Genomic DNA, 12121 nt, shown 5'->3' with positions numbered 1-12121 from the left:
CAGATTCAAAGGAGGTCTCAAAACTTTACATCAGGCTCAACCTGATGCTGTTGACTGGCTACGGAAGAAGGGCAAACACTAGAAGAAGAAAAGCTGTATGAACAAAGTCAAATGAGAAATTTTACAGATATTATTCCACTAGCTTTTAATTCAGCACAATAAGTTTTCTTTCACAGAGATGCATTGCAAGGGTGAGTGGGAGGAGGGATGAGAGGAGAGATGGAGGGAGTGAAAGTGCACTACAACTGAACCAGAAACCTACTTTATGCACTCATTGCAATGGTGTAGGGAAATTGTGAGGATGCAGTTGAGCTTGGTGTGGGACCTCCCATTGAAAGATGGGTGCCTGGATGGCATGGCCATCCTGTTAGCCTCTCTCTCTCCACTAGAAACTGAGCAAGGAGGGAAACAACCAACAGGATCTGCCCCCCTGTCGGTATCCCTGCTTCACAAAGATCCTGCAGCCCCTGACACACAGCCCACTTCCTTGTTTCCAAACCAGATGGTTAGCTTACTCAGGGGTTACTAGAAGTTCATCTCTTTGATCGTATATGACCCATACATCATTGTTCTGCTCTCTGTCAAACAGTAACTTCAGGCCCTCTCCCAACCCACTCCGTTCCTTTGATCATACCTGATCCATCTTCTCTCTGCCCTCAGGACTCCTCTCTGTCTTCTGGTTATTGATAACCCCATTTCCTCTTTCCTCCAACCAATTAAACCCTTTCTCAATAGTCATTAAACAAACCTTGAACTTTTCTCAATCTCTAACATTTCCCTCGTTCCTTAGATCACTCACTAGAGAAGTCCTGACCCCCTCCAGACCCCTTGCCTTCCTACCATATATGGAATATACATGTTACTTCCTCCTACGATCCCTTAAAAACGCTGCTTTCCTGTTAAATAAACGATCATTCCTAAACATGGTCTCCAGGTCATTTTATGTCATGTCACTTGCAATGGACACTGAGAATCCCATAAGGCCCTACCCAGGCTGCCTCGATTCACATTTTCCTAAGCACCTGCTTCTGGTGCACAACAGGGTGGGCACGCCAGGGAATCTGTGCCCAAGAGAGGCCTCTCCTCAAAAGCCCGGAATTATGGGACAATAGTCCTAATTATGCCTCTAGATCCAGCCACAGCCAGCAGAGGATGGCTGATATTGCTATCATATGTCCCACCCTTCTCTCTCTCTCTCTCTCTCTGACTCTCTCAATTTCACTTAATATTACTTTTTATTTATTTAGTAATTAACAAGTACAAATTGAGAGGGGAATAGAGACACACCTGTAGCTCTGCTCCACCACTCATGAAGCTTCCCACTGTAGGCAGGGACCAGGGACTTGAACCTGGCTCCTTGCACACTGTAATGTGTGTACTCAAACAAGTGTTCCTGGCTCCCTGAGGGCTTCTACATGTAGTTACAAGTCACTTCATTCCACAATGACTAAGGAAGACTAAATGGACATCCGTGTCTTTTCTTATTTTGCAATCAGATATGGATGAAATATCTTATCAAGCATTATGTGGTATGTCTAACCTTTTTTTAAGAATATTTTACCCCATTTAAAATATCAGTGAAGTAGTGTATGCAAATGAGCACACAAAGACCCAGGTTCAAGCCCCATCTCCACCTGTGAGGTGGAAGCTTCCCTAGAAGTGAACCTAGAAGTGAGTCAATGTGTGTCTCTGTCTCCCCCTTCTCTCAATTTCCATATCTATCCAGTAAGTTTAGAAATACAAAATACAATCTATCCATTCAACCCTATTCTGTAGTATTTTGTTTCCTAAATGAATTTTCTTTCTCTTAAGCCTTTTGAATTAAATATTTTTAAAGCAGTCACTTGTCATGCATGAAGCCAGCCCTCCTGCTCCATCCTGCATTGCTGATAGTATGGCCTATTTACATAATGATTGTTTTGCCTAAAAGATCCCCACCCATCCCATTGATGTATCTTATATTACCTCGAGACCTGACCTGCATGCGGGGTAACATCAGTCCCAAAAATGTAGTTGAGATCTTGATGGGGATAGCATTAAATTTGTGTATGGCTCTGGGTAGTATATTCATTTTGATGATGCTAATTCTTCCAACCCATGAACATGAGATATCTTTCCACATCTTTGTGTCTTTTTCAATATCCTTGAGTAGTGACTCCTAATTTTCAGTATACAAGTATTTTACTTCTTTGGTTAAGTGTATTCCTAGATATTTTTTGTTTTTATTGCTATAGTAAAAGGAGTTGACTTCTGGATTTCAACTTCTTCTAACTTAGTGTTTTCATAGAGGAATGCCACTGAATTTGAATGTTAATTTGGTAGCCTGACACCTTACTGTATTGCCTGATGACTTCTGAAAGCTTCTTGTTGGATTCCATAGGTTTTTATTTTTTTAATATTTATTTATTCCCCTCTGTTGTCCTTGTTTTATTGTTGTAGTTATTATAGTTGTAGTTATTGATGATGTTGTTGTAGGATAGGACAGATAGAGATGGAGAGAGGAGAGGAGAGGAAGACAAAAGGGGGGAGAAAGATAGACATCTGCAGACCTGCTTCACCACCTGTGAAGAGTCTCCCCTGCAGGTGTGGAGCCATGGGCTTGAATCGGGATCTGTATGCTGGTCCTTGTGCTTTGTGCCATGTGAGCTTAACCCACTGAACTACTTCCCAGCTCCCTGATTAGGTTTTTATATTTATACTCTCATGTCTTCTGCAAATAGGGAGAGTTTGACTGCTTCTCTTCCAATATTCATGCCTTTAATTCCTTGTTCGTGCCTGATTGCGATGATAAGAAATTCCAACACTATGCTGAATAGTACTGGTGATAGTGGGCAGCTTCCATTTCACTTGATGATGACAGGACTTGGGGCCTGGTGGTGTCTCATCTAGAATAGTACACATTCTGCCATTTGCAAAGACCTGAGTTCAAGGTCCTGATCCGCAATGGAGATGATTGACAAGTATTAGAACAGTTTTGCAGGTGCCTCTCCTGCTCTATGTTTCCCTCTAACTCTCACATTCTATCAAAGAAAAGACTGCCAGAAATAGTGGAGCATCAGGACACCAGGTTCCACATAATATAGTAGTAAATATGGAAGGAATGAAGGGAGGGAGGGAAAGAGGGGGCAAGGGAGGAAGAGAGACAGAGACTAGTTTCATAGAGGAAGGAACTACCTCCATTTGGGGGAGTCTTTCCCACAGCAATTGCTTTCATTGCTCTCCTAACCTGCTTCCTGACACAAATGCTCAGTGTCAGGCCAAGAGCAATTAAACACTCTCTTTCCTCGGGAAATGGAAATGAGAGATATGTTCATCCCAGGCTGAGCTGCAGGAGAATGACTGGTATGAGTATAGGGAAGGCTATCCGTGATGGCCTGGCCTCTGCTTCCAGTTTGGGACCACACATTCCTGACCCTGGGTCCTGGGCCCCCAACAGACTGATGATAAACCTACACTGGGAGGGGTTCCTGCTTCAGACTGGCCCCTTCTTCCTCTACTAACACCACTGATCACAAAGCCAAAGCACATGGTGCTGATTTACAACTGTTCCTGGCCACTAAGGCTGTCCTGACGCTAAGCATGGTGGTGATGAAGGGCTGCATGGAGACCCCAGTTGGCTGGCTGAGATGTGCTGCCCGACCTCTCCCCACTACAGTGTCCCTGCAAGTCCACCAAAACTTACTGTTGTTTGAGTTGTAGCAGTTCTACTTGCTCCAAGACTTCCTGGCTTTGTTGCTCTTTCTTGGCCAGTTGACGATTGGCATCTATTTGTTTTAGCAGACTCTGAGAATAGTCCTCTTGTTTTTGCAGAGATGACAGCAGCATTGGTGATAGGTCTTCAAAGATGTATGAATTCTAGGATGAAAGAGGGGCAGTTCCTTTCTTTGAGCTGAGCAAGGAAACAACTGATGGGCTAGTAAAATAGCTGGCTTAAACAGTCATTGGTGAGACTTGGGTTTCAGGCCTGCCCCCTCCACACTGAAGGAAACCTCAGTGCTCTGGTTGCCATCGCTATCTATCTAAAAGAAAAAATAATAATGTTTAAATGTGCCAATGAAGCTGCTGCATGTTAAGCTCACCTGATCAAATGTGACTCTGAGGAAAACTGACAGGAGGTCATAGTTCTTTTATTCTTCCCTATGCTGTGTGTGTACATGTGTATGTGTGTGTGTGTGTAATCAAACACCAGGGCCACAGGTGTGCATCCACAAAGTCTTCCACTAAGCTCTACCACTAGCCCAATGCCCTGCATGTTGAACTAAGGCAATACTCTGGACTATCTATTATGTACAGAATTGTCAGTTTAACTAGGTAATAGTTTGAAAATAGGATGATTTAGGCAAATAAAAAAAGGAACCATAGTGACTAAAAACATGAAAATGATGGTCAGACATGTTCATTATCATCTGAAATGAGGTTTCTTGAACCTTCTGCACCTACAGCTCACCTGAGGGTCTTACTCAGGAAAAGACCTCAGTTCTGGGGGTGTTGGGAGGGGCCCAAGATTCTATGGAATGAGCTCCCACCCAGAGAGAAAGTGTCACTCTTGTAAAGCCCACTGGCATCTCTTCAATCTGTCCTCCAGAGGGTGGGTTCAAACATTCCCAGACAGGGTTATATGCAAGAGAGAGGCAGAAACAACTCTTACAGAAAAAGTGTCATTTCTGGTTCCTGTGTGCTTTCATAGCTTCTGCGACTCCAATGATATTAGCTGTGTTCTTCGTGAACTGTTTTTTTTGTGTGTGTGTTTTTAGTCCAACTTTACGGGGAAAAAGACAATTAAAAAATTAATAAATAAATAAAACACATGCTGAAAATGTATTGCTTTTTCTGGACTACTAATCTTTCTCTCTACAAAGGCTACATTTCACAGGAGTTCAAATTATGGGCTTTTATGTGTGTGTGTGTGAGTGTGTGTGTGTGTGTGTGTGTGTGTGTGTGTGTGTGTGTTTCCTAGCTGAGAGAAGGTTTTTAAGTCAAGGCCTTTCTTTTTCAAGCCTAAGGACTGGCTCAAGCAAGCCAAGCAGAATGGCACCTGATAATGTGTGGCTGTCTATGTTCTTCCCTGCACTCATGCAACAGTGTTGTATGCTTTACATTGGGTTCTAGTTCTCCCCCGCCAAGAGAATTGGATCAGTCCTGTTAGTTTCGTGGACCTGCTTGGCCCCGCCCCGAAGGAACCCCGCCAGAGTTCCAGAGTTGGAGAGTTGCAGAGTTAGAGAGTACTTGGTGCCGCCGCGGGGGCAAAGAGGCAGCAGAGAGTTCTAGAGTTCCAGAGTTGAAGAGTTCCTGAGTTGGAGAGTAAGAGAGATCGCTTGCGCCACCGCTAAGAGGCAGCACAGTTCTGTTTGGTGATTAGTTTGGTTTAGTTTATGAATCGTTGTTCCTGAATAAAAGAAATACAGCTTCCCTGCCCAGCCATTGTCTCCGCGTCTCTGTTACCCGCCCGTGAAGCTAGAGCAGCCAGCTAGAGCCTCTGAATTTTAACAACAAATGGCGCCCACGTGGACCTGACCTGCGCATCTCTCAGATAAGTAAAGACAATTTGGCTACCTATGCACTATGGCCTTCTCTTCTGCTTGTGAAGAGATCTCCAAAGGCCCCTGCTCTTTCTTCATGAGACTGTTTTGCTGTTTCTGGAACATTTATCTCTGGACCACTCTGTGGTTTCCACTCGCTCGAGCGAACTCAGAACAGCCAGCGGGAATAGCCAGCGGGTGGAAGGCGAGGCGCGGAGCTGCTGTTTCCACCTGGTTAAACAGCCAGCCAGCCGGCTGCGCCCGGACAATGCCACGCACTGCGCCCGTAGCCCCGCAGCCCCGCAGCCCACAGGAGGCTGACGCCAGCACACAGGAGCCCAATGCCAGCACGCTGGAGCCCGATGCCAACACGCTGGAGTCCGATGCCAACACACTGGAGCCCGATTCCACCATGCAGGAGCCTGATGCCAGCACGCAGGCCAGCCCACAGGAGCCAGCTCTCCACTGCGTGGTGCAGGACACTGGATGCGTGATCCCTCCATGCTGCTCGGCCACTGCGAGCAGGGCAGCAAACATGGCAGGGCCATGGGGCAGGGCCATGGTGGCCTATCATGGTCGCCACCCCAATGGCACCTTGGCCCGCGCCTTTTACAATGCTGGCCCACCCACCCTCTTGCTATGAAATCTGGAACAATCCTGGACCTCCTGGACCCCCGGGCTCCCTGCCGAAACTGCGCACATGAGATCTCCAGCTGCCAGTCCGGTCTGAAGGCAGACAAGCTGGAGTATGCAGAGATTTATGCAGAGATTGCAACCTGCAATTCCTAGAAGAGAAGCTGGGCAGGAAGCCACCTCCGGATGGTGACCCCCCCAACAACTAACACAGTACAGATTTAAATTAGTGTTTAAAATGACATGTCTTCGTAACAAAGGTTTCTCTCCTTGTGTATTAATGACCATGTTTATGTGTATGTTTAAAGTTTGGTAAACAATAACTTTAAGGCTAAATTCTTACTAGACAAAGTTAAATGAAAAAGGTTTTCAACATAATTCTCATAAAGATAAAATTAACTTACATTTAAAGTCTGAGGTAAAAATTAGTTAACAATCAATATATTTTAACTAAGTTGGTCTAAACAAAAGGTTAAATAGACTTCTTGATGTGTAAAACTCTCCATTACCTTCTCTATTAGAAATGGTAGATCACACAATGGCTATGCTAATTATTCTCATGCCTGAGGTTTCATTTCCTGACTCCATCTTGAATGGGTGTAACAAAAGGTTAAAAAGACGTTGTTGATATGTAAAAGTCTCAAATTCTTTCTCTATTAGAAATATGCTAATAACAAGTTTTGTTTCATAGTAAGTAAATTGCAGCCAGCTGCCTTTGAGACTCTAGGCTGTTCCCCGCCCCCATGCAAATGCCAGTCAAGGCAAGTACGCCCCCCAGAGGCAAGAAATGTTTTTTTTAAGCTGATAAAGTTTTGCCCACAGAGGCAAAAAATGGCCGGCCCCCACAGGCCTTCCCTTGGCAGCACACTGGTTCTTGTTACCTGCTTACATGTTTCTCCATGTTTGTGCCAGTTTCTTTTTTAAAAAATGCCTGTATGGTATATGTTTCTGTTCACCCCACACCCTTGATACTATAGTCATTTAGTTAAAAGGAAAAGGGGGAATTGTTGTATGCTTTACATTGGGTTCTAGTTCTCCCCCGCCAAGAGAATTGGATCAGTCCTGTTAGTTTCGCGGGCCTGCTTGGCCCCGCCCCTAGGAACCCCGAGAGGGTTGCAGAGGGTTCCACAGTTCCAGAGTTAGAGTTGGAGGGTTCCTGAGTTCGAGAGTAAGAGAGAGTGCTTGCGCCGCCACCGCAAAGAGACAGCAGAGTTCTGTTTGGTGATTAGTTTGGTTTAGTTTATGAATCGTTGTTCTTGAATAAAGAAATACAGCTTCTCTGCCCAGCCGTTGTCTCCGCGTCTCTATTACCCGCCCGTGAAGCTAGCCTGGCCAGCTAGAGCCGCCGAATTTTAACAACACAACAGAGTAGAGCACACCCTCCATTCATCCTCCAAAACCCTCACCAAAGCATTTATATAAGCTGTGAAGAGATCAGAAAGTAGCATCAGCTCCAAAATATAGTGCACCAAACAAGACTTTAGTCTGCTCCTGGAAACCTGGTTCTTGAACACAGTGTCCTTGTCTTTCGTTATCAGCTATCTCCATAGAATCTGCTTGGTCTCTGGATCCTTTTTTTATGTTTCCTCTCGGCAGTACAGCAGGCTGTTGGCCTTGACACGATGCATGCACCCATAGCACAGCTCCTACAATGACACCAAGGGTCTGCTCGTACCTTTTTCTTTCTTACCTTCAGAATTCTTCCTGTGCTCTCCCAAGACTGGATTTCTCCAGAACTGTGTTTGATAAAAAGATGTATGAACAATGATCAGCACAATGTGTTTGATAGGCTGAGACCTCCGGTTGCAGGAGTGGCCACAATTCTGCTTGAAGTGCAGGGTCTACATGAACTCAGAACCCTTACTCTCCCAGCCCTATTTGTGTTCAGTGCAGACACCCCATCATTTGCTTGTCTGGGGAGACCAGTACCTGCCCTGCTTTCTCATGATCCCTGCAAGATGTAGTCTCAGAGGTCTTAGGTTCTGTTTTGGTGTTCTTTGATGGACTATGGATGCGTTATTCTATAAGAAAACAACAACCACACAATTTCACATCTAGAGTAACTATCATCTTAGAGGCAAATATAGGCGATGGAAGATGTCTCAATGGTTTTTTTCAGGGATCTGCATTGCAGAAGTTAGGGATCTATGTGTCTGATATGCCTGGACTTCAATCTCAGCATGTTGGCTTACAACTTTACTTTTGAGCATTATGGACAGCACAGTCTCAGGCATAGAAAATGCAGTCAGCACACACACACACACACACACACACACACACACACACACACACTGCCTGTGGAATTAACATTCTAAAGCAAAGTTACTAAACAAGGTAAGTGAAATCTCTAGTGTATTTGGAAACACTGATGACCATACAGTCCTACCTTCTTCCTGAGATACTGTGAGCCCTGGACATCCCTGCTGTCCTCACTACGGAGCACAAATGGTGGGACACTCTGTGAAGGCATTAATGGAAATACCTAATATTTCTGAAGTAAGATACAACTCAAATTACATTTAATAAAGTGTGCACTTCCACCCCCCCCCAAAAAAAACAGCCTGTTACCTTTTGGTTCTTGTTTTTGTAAAGACAGACTTATTGAGCTCCAAGGTGATAAGCAATGTTACAGGTGCAATATTTCCAGAGGCTGGAATGGGTTTTTAACCTGGAGGTTTAGGTAGAAAGTTGACTGCAGAATTAAGAGAGAGAGAGTTGGTTTCCTTTCAAATTTTTCATTTTAGGCTTTAGTGGTCATATAGATACACTGAAGAGAGAATAATACAATAGGAACCTATAATACATTCTTACTCTACACCAACAGTGCTAAGTGCTTAATATAATGCATAATGGGCAAGGGATATAGGAAAGTTTTTATGCAAAATTCTTTTTTGTGTCTGACGCTTTGAGGTGACAGGTTCAGTTCCTGGCAGAAGGGGGAAGAGATAGAGAGAGAGGGAGAGAGCGAGAGAAATAGGGGAGATTTGAGAGAATGAAAGAAGATTGCATAAATAGCAACTTAAGATAACAAAGAAAATCTCTAAATCGAAGGACCAGTCCTCAAAAGGTTGTCTGACAACTTCTAGGTATCTCGAGCACCTAAAAACAAACAAACAAACAAACAAACAAAAACTTGGATTTCTCCATATGCTTCAAGCAAAGTCACATGAGCCACAGACATGAGGACCCTACTATTTTCTATTAAGCCACATAGCTCAGTTTAGAACTACAGCTCAGGATATATATAATGGAACACGGTACATTCAGCTCACTTGATGCATTTCTTTCACCTACCTAGGCCATCCTCCTTACCCAGCAGACATCTGAACTTTGACTCTTTTAAGTAGTAGAGAGTCAGCAAAGAGTCTTAGTTGAGAATCTCAGGGATTAGAGTTAAGGTGAGATAGAAAATTCTAGAAATCTCCTAGCTGGCTTGTTCGTTAAGTCTATTTCATTCTGTACTAAATGGATATATTCAAATGCTTCCTGTTGCTTTTGCACCAAGCTGCTTTCTGGGGAGTGACAATTTTGAAGGTAGAACAGAAATATATCAAACTCTGCCAACCATTTTTTCAGAAGAGATCAGAATTGATGGCCAATATGCCAAAGTTTGGGGTAACATTTGTCAACCATCCACAAGTGTCTACACTGCTTGGGGAAGAGGATGAAGAAGCGCTGCATTACCTGACAAGAGTTGAAGTGACAGAATTTGAAGATAGTGAATCAGGTAACAGAATAGACTTTTATTTTGTTTAAAACCCTTACTTTGAAAATAAAGTTCTCCCCAAAGAATTTCATATGAATGAGAGTGGTGATCCTTATTTTTGAAGTATCCACTGAAATCAAATGGAAATCTGGAAAGGATTTGATCAAATGTTCAAGTCAAACACAAAATAAAACCAACAGGAAGAGACAGCATGAGGAACCAGAGACCTTCTTCACCTGGTTTATTGACCATTCTGGTGCAGATGCAGGTGAGTTAAGAGAGGTCATTAAAGATGGTATCTGGCCAAATCCACTACAATACTACTTGGTTCCTGATATGGATGATGAATAAGGCAAGGGGGAAGATGATGATGATGATGATGAAGGAGAAGAGGAAGAAGGATTAGAAGATATGAAGAAGTGGGCTCCTGGTGGTGGTGCACATGGTTGAGCTCACGTGTTACAATGTGCAAGGACCTGGGTTCAAGTCCCCAATCCCCACCTACAGGGGGTAGAGCTTCACAAGTGGTGAAGTAGTACTGCAGGTGTCCCTCTGTCTCTCACCCTCTCTATCCCTGCCTTCCCTATTGATTTCTGATGGTCTCTATCCAATCAATAAATAAAGATAATATTTTTTTTAAAAAAGAAGATATGAAGAAGGAGATGAGGATGAAGGAGAAGAAGATGGTGATTAGGGGGAGGAAAGAGAGGAAGATGAAGGATATGACTAATGAAACACTGATGAATTTCAGCATTTTTAAATTTTCTCCTGTCCCTGGGAGCAAGTTGCTGTCTTTATTTTTTTTCCATTTTTTCCCTCCCCTTGTACACAGTCATCCTGTCTTTGAGGTCTTCTCTCTCCTTTATACGATAGTTATCAACTTATTGGGGGGGGATACTTTGAGAAGAATACAGTTGAAAAGAATCTCTATCCTTTTCTGTTCCAAACTAATATATTTTTTCATTTAAAACATTTTTAAGAAAACCTGTATCTTTCTGCCGTTAGCAGAAAGACAGACAGCTTTGTGTTGTTGGTTTTTTTCATTTTTTTTTTATTTATAAAAGGAAACACTGATAAAACCATAGGATAACAGGGGTACAACTCCCCTATCCTTTTTCAACAAAAACTTTTGGAATCAATATCACCAAGCTCTGTGGGAACAAAAAACAACTTTCTGCTCCCTCAGCTCTGCTAGAAGCTGGGAGCTTCTGTGTAGTAGTGCATAGAATTCTCGCTTTTTTCCTCCTTTCTCTCAGATTTTGAATCTGAGGGGATCATATGGCAAAGCAGGCACCTTCCCAGTTTTTGTTTGTTTGCTTGTTTTTGTTTTTGCCTCTAGGGTTATAGCTGGGGCCCAATGCTGGCACTACAAATTGACTGCTCCTGGTGGCCATCTTTTGTCCATTGTTGCTGCTGTTATACTTGTTACGACTGCTGTTAGACAGGACAGAGAAAAATTGAGAGGAGGGGAAGTTGGAGTGGAGGAGAGAAAAACAGACATCTGCAGACCTGGTTCACGGCTTGCAAAATGACTCCCCCCCCCCCCCCCGCGCCAGGAACTGAACTGGGATCATTGTGCACATCCTTGTGCTTCACACTATGTGTGCTTAACCCGGTGCGCTAGCTAGTTTTGAATCATCATTCCCAGACTATTCTAGTCTGACTATTCCAGTCTATTTTCAGTCTGAAAATGTAATTCAGGAGCTAGGTGGTGACACACCAGTACAGTGCATATGACACTGCAGAAGGACCTGGGTTCAAGCCTCTGGTCCCTAGCTGCTACAGGGAGGGAATCATCATGAGTGATGAAGCAGTGCTGCTGATGCTACTGCTGCATATGTTAGTGCTGCAGATGTTCCTTCCCTTTCTTCTCTAATTCTCCCTTCCCTCTCAATTTCTGTCTCTATCCAACAAATGAATAAAGAAATGAAATAGTAAAGAAGTGAGTGCAGATGTAAAAATAAAAATGCAATTTCATCAAACTTTGAGCTGTGGGAGTATCATAGCCAATGAGCTTTATCAGAGTTGAACTACCGTTAACTGGAGAAGAAAAACATCATAAAATTCCGTTTAAGAATCCAAATTGCCAGGAGCCATTTCTCTGCCTGATAGATGATAAGCTTTGAGACAATGGAACCCCTCAAGACAAGTGTTAATTCCCCCCTGGGCAGGCCATTTCTCCTCAGGTAAACCATTTATCAGTAATCAAGTGAGTCAACACAAGTGAGTCAACACACAGTTTGGTTTCCGCCATTTGTTGCAA

The 12121-nt window shown here is 43.5% G+C and overlaps 1 pseudogene; it reads left to right on the top strand.

The window, feature by feature from the left end:
• Positions 1 to 9617: 9617 nt before the first annotated feature.
• On the top strand, positions 9618 to 10705 carry LOC132533704 (protein SET-like; annotated as a pseudogene).
• The last annotated feature ends 1416 nt before the right edge of the window (positions 10706 to 12121 follow it).

This window comes from Erinaceus europaeus, chromosome 17 (genome assembly GCF_950295315.1).
Source record: "Erinaceus europaeus chromosome 17, mEriEur2.1, whole genome shotgun sequence".
NCBI classification, from domain to species: domain Eukaryota; kingdom Metazoa; phylum Chordata; class Mammalia; order Eulipotyphla; family Erinaceidae; genus Erinaceus; species Erinaceus europaeus.
The sequence above is the reverse complement of the archived record's forward strand: the minus strand, read 5'-3'. Positions and strand labels throughout refer to the sequence as shown.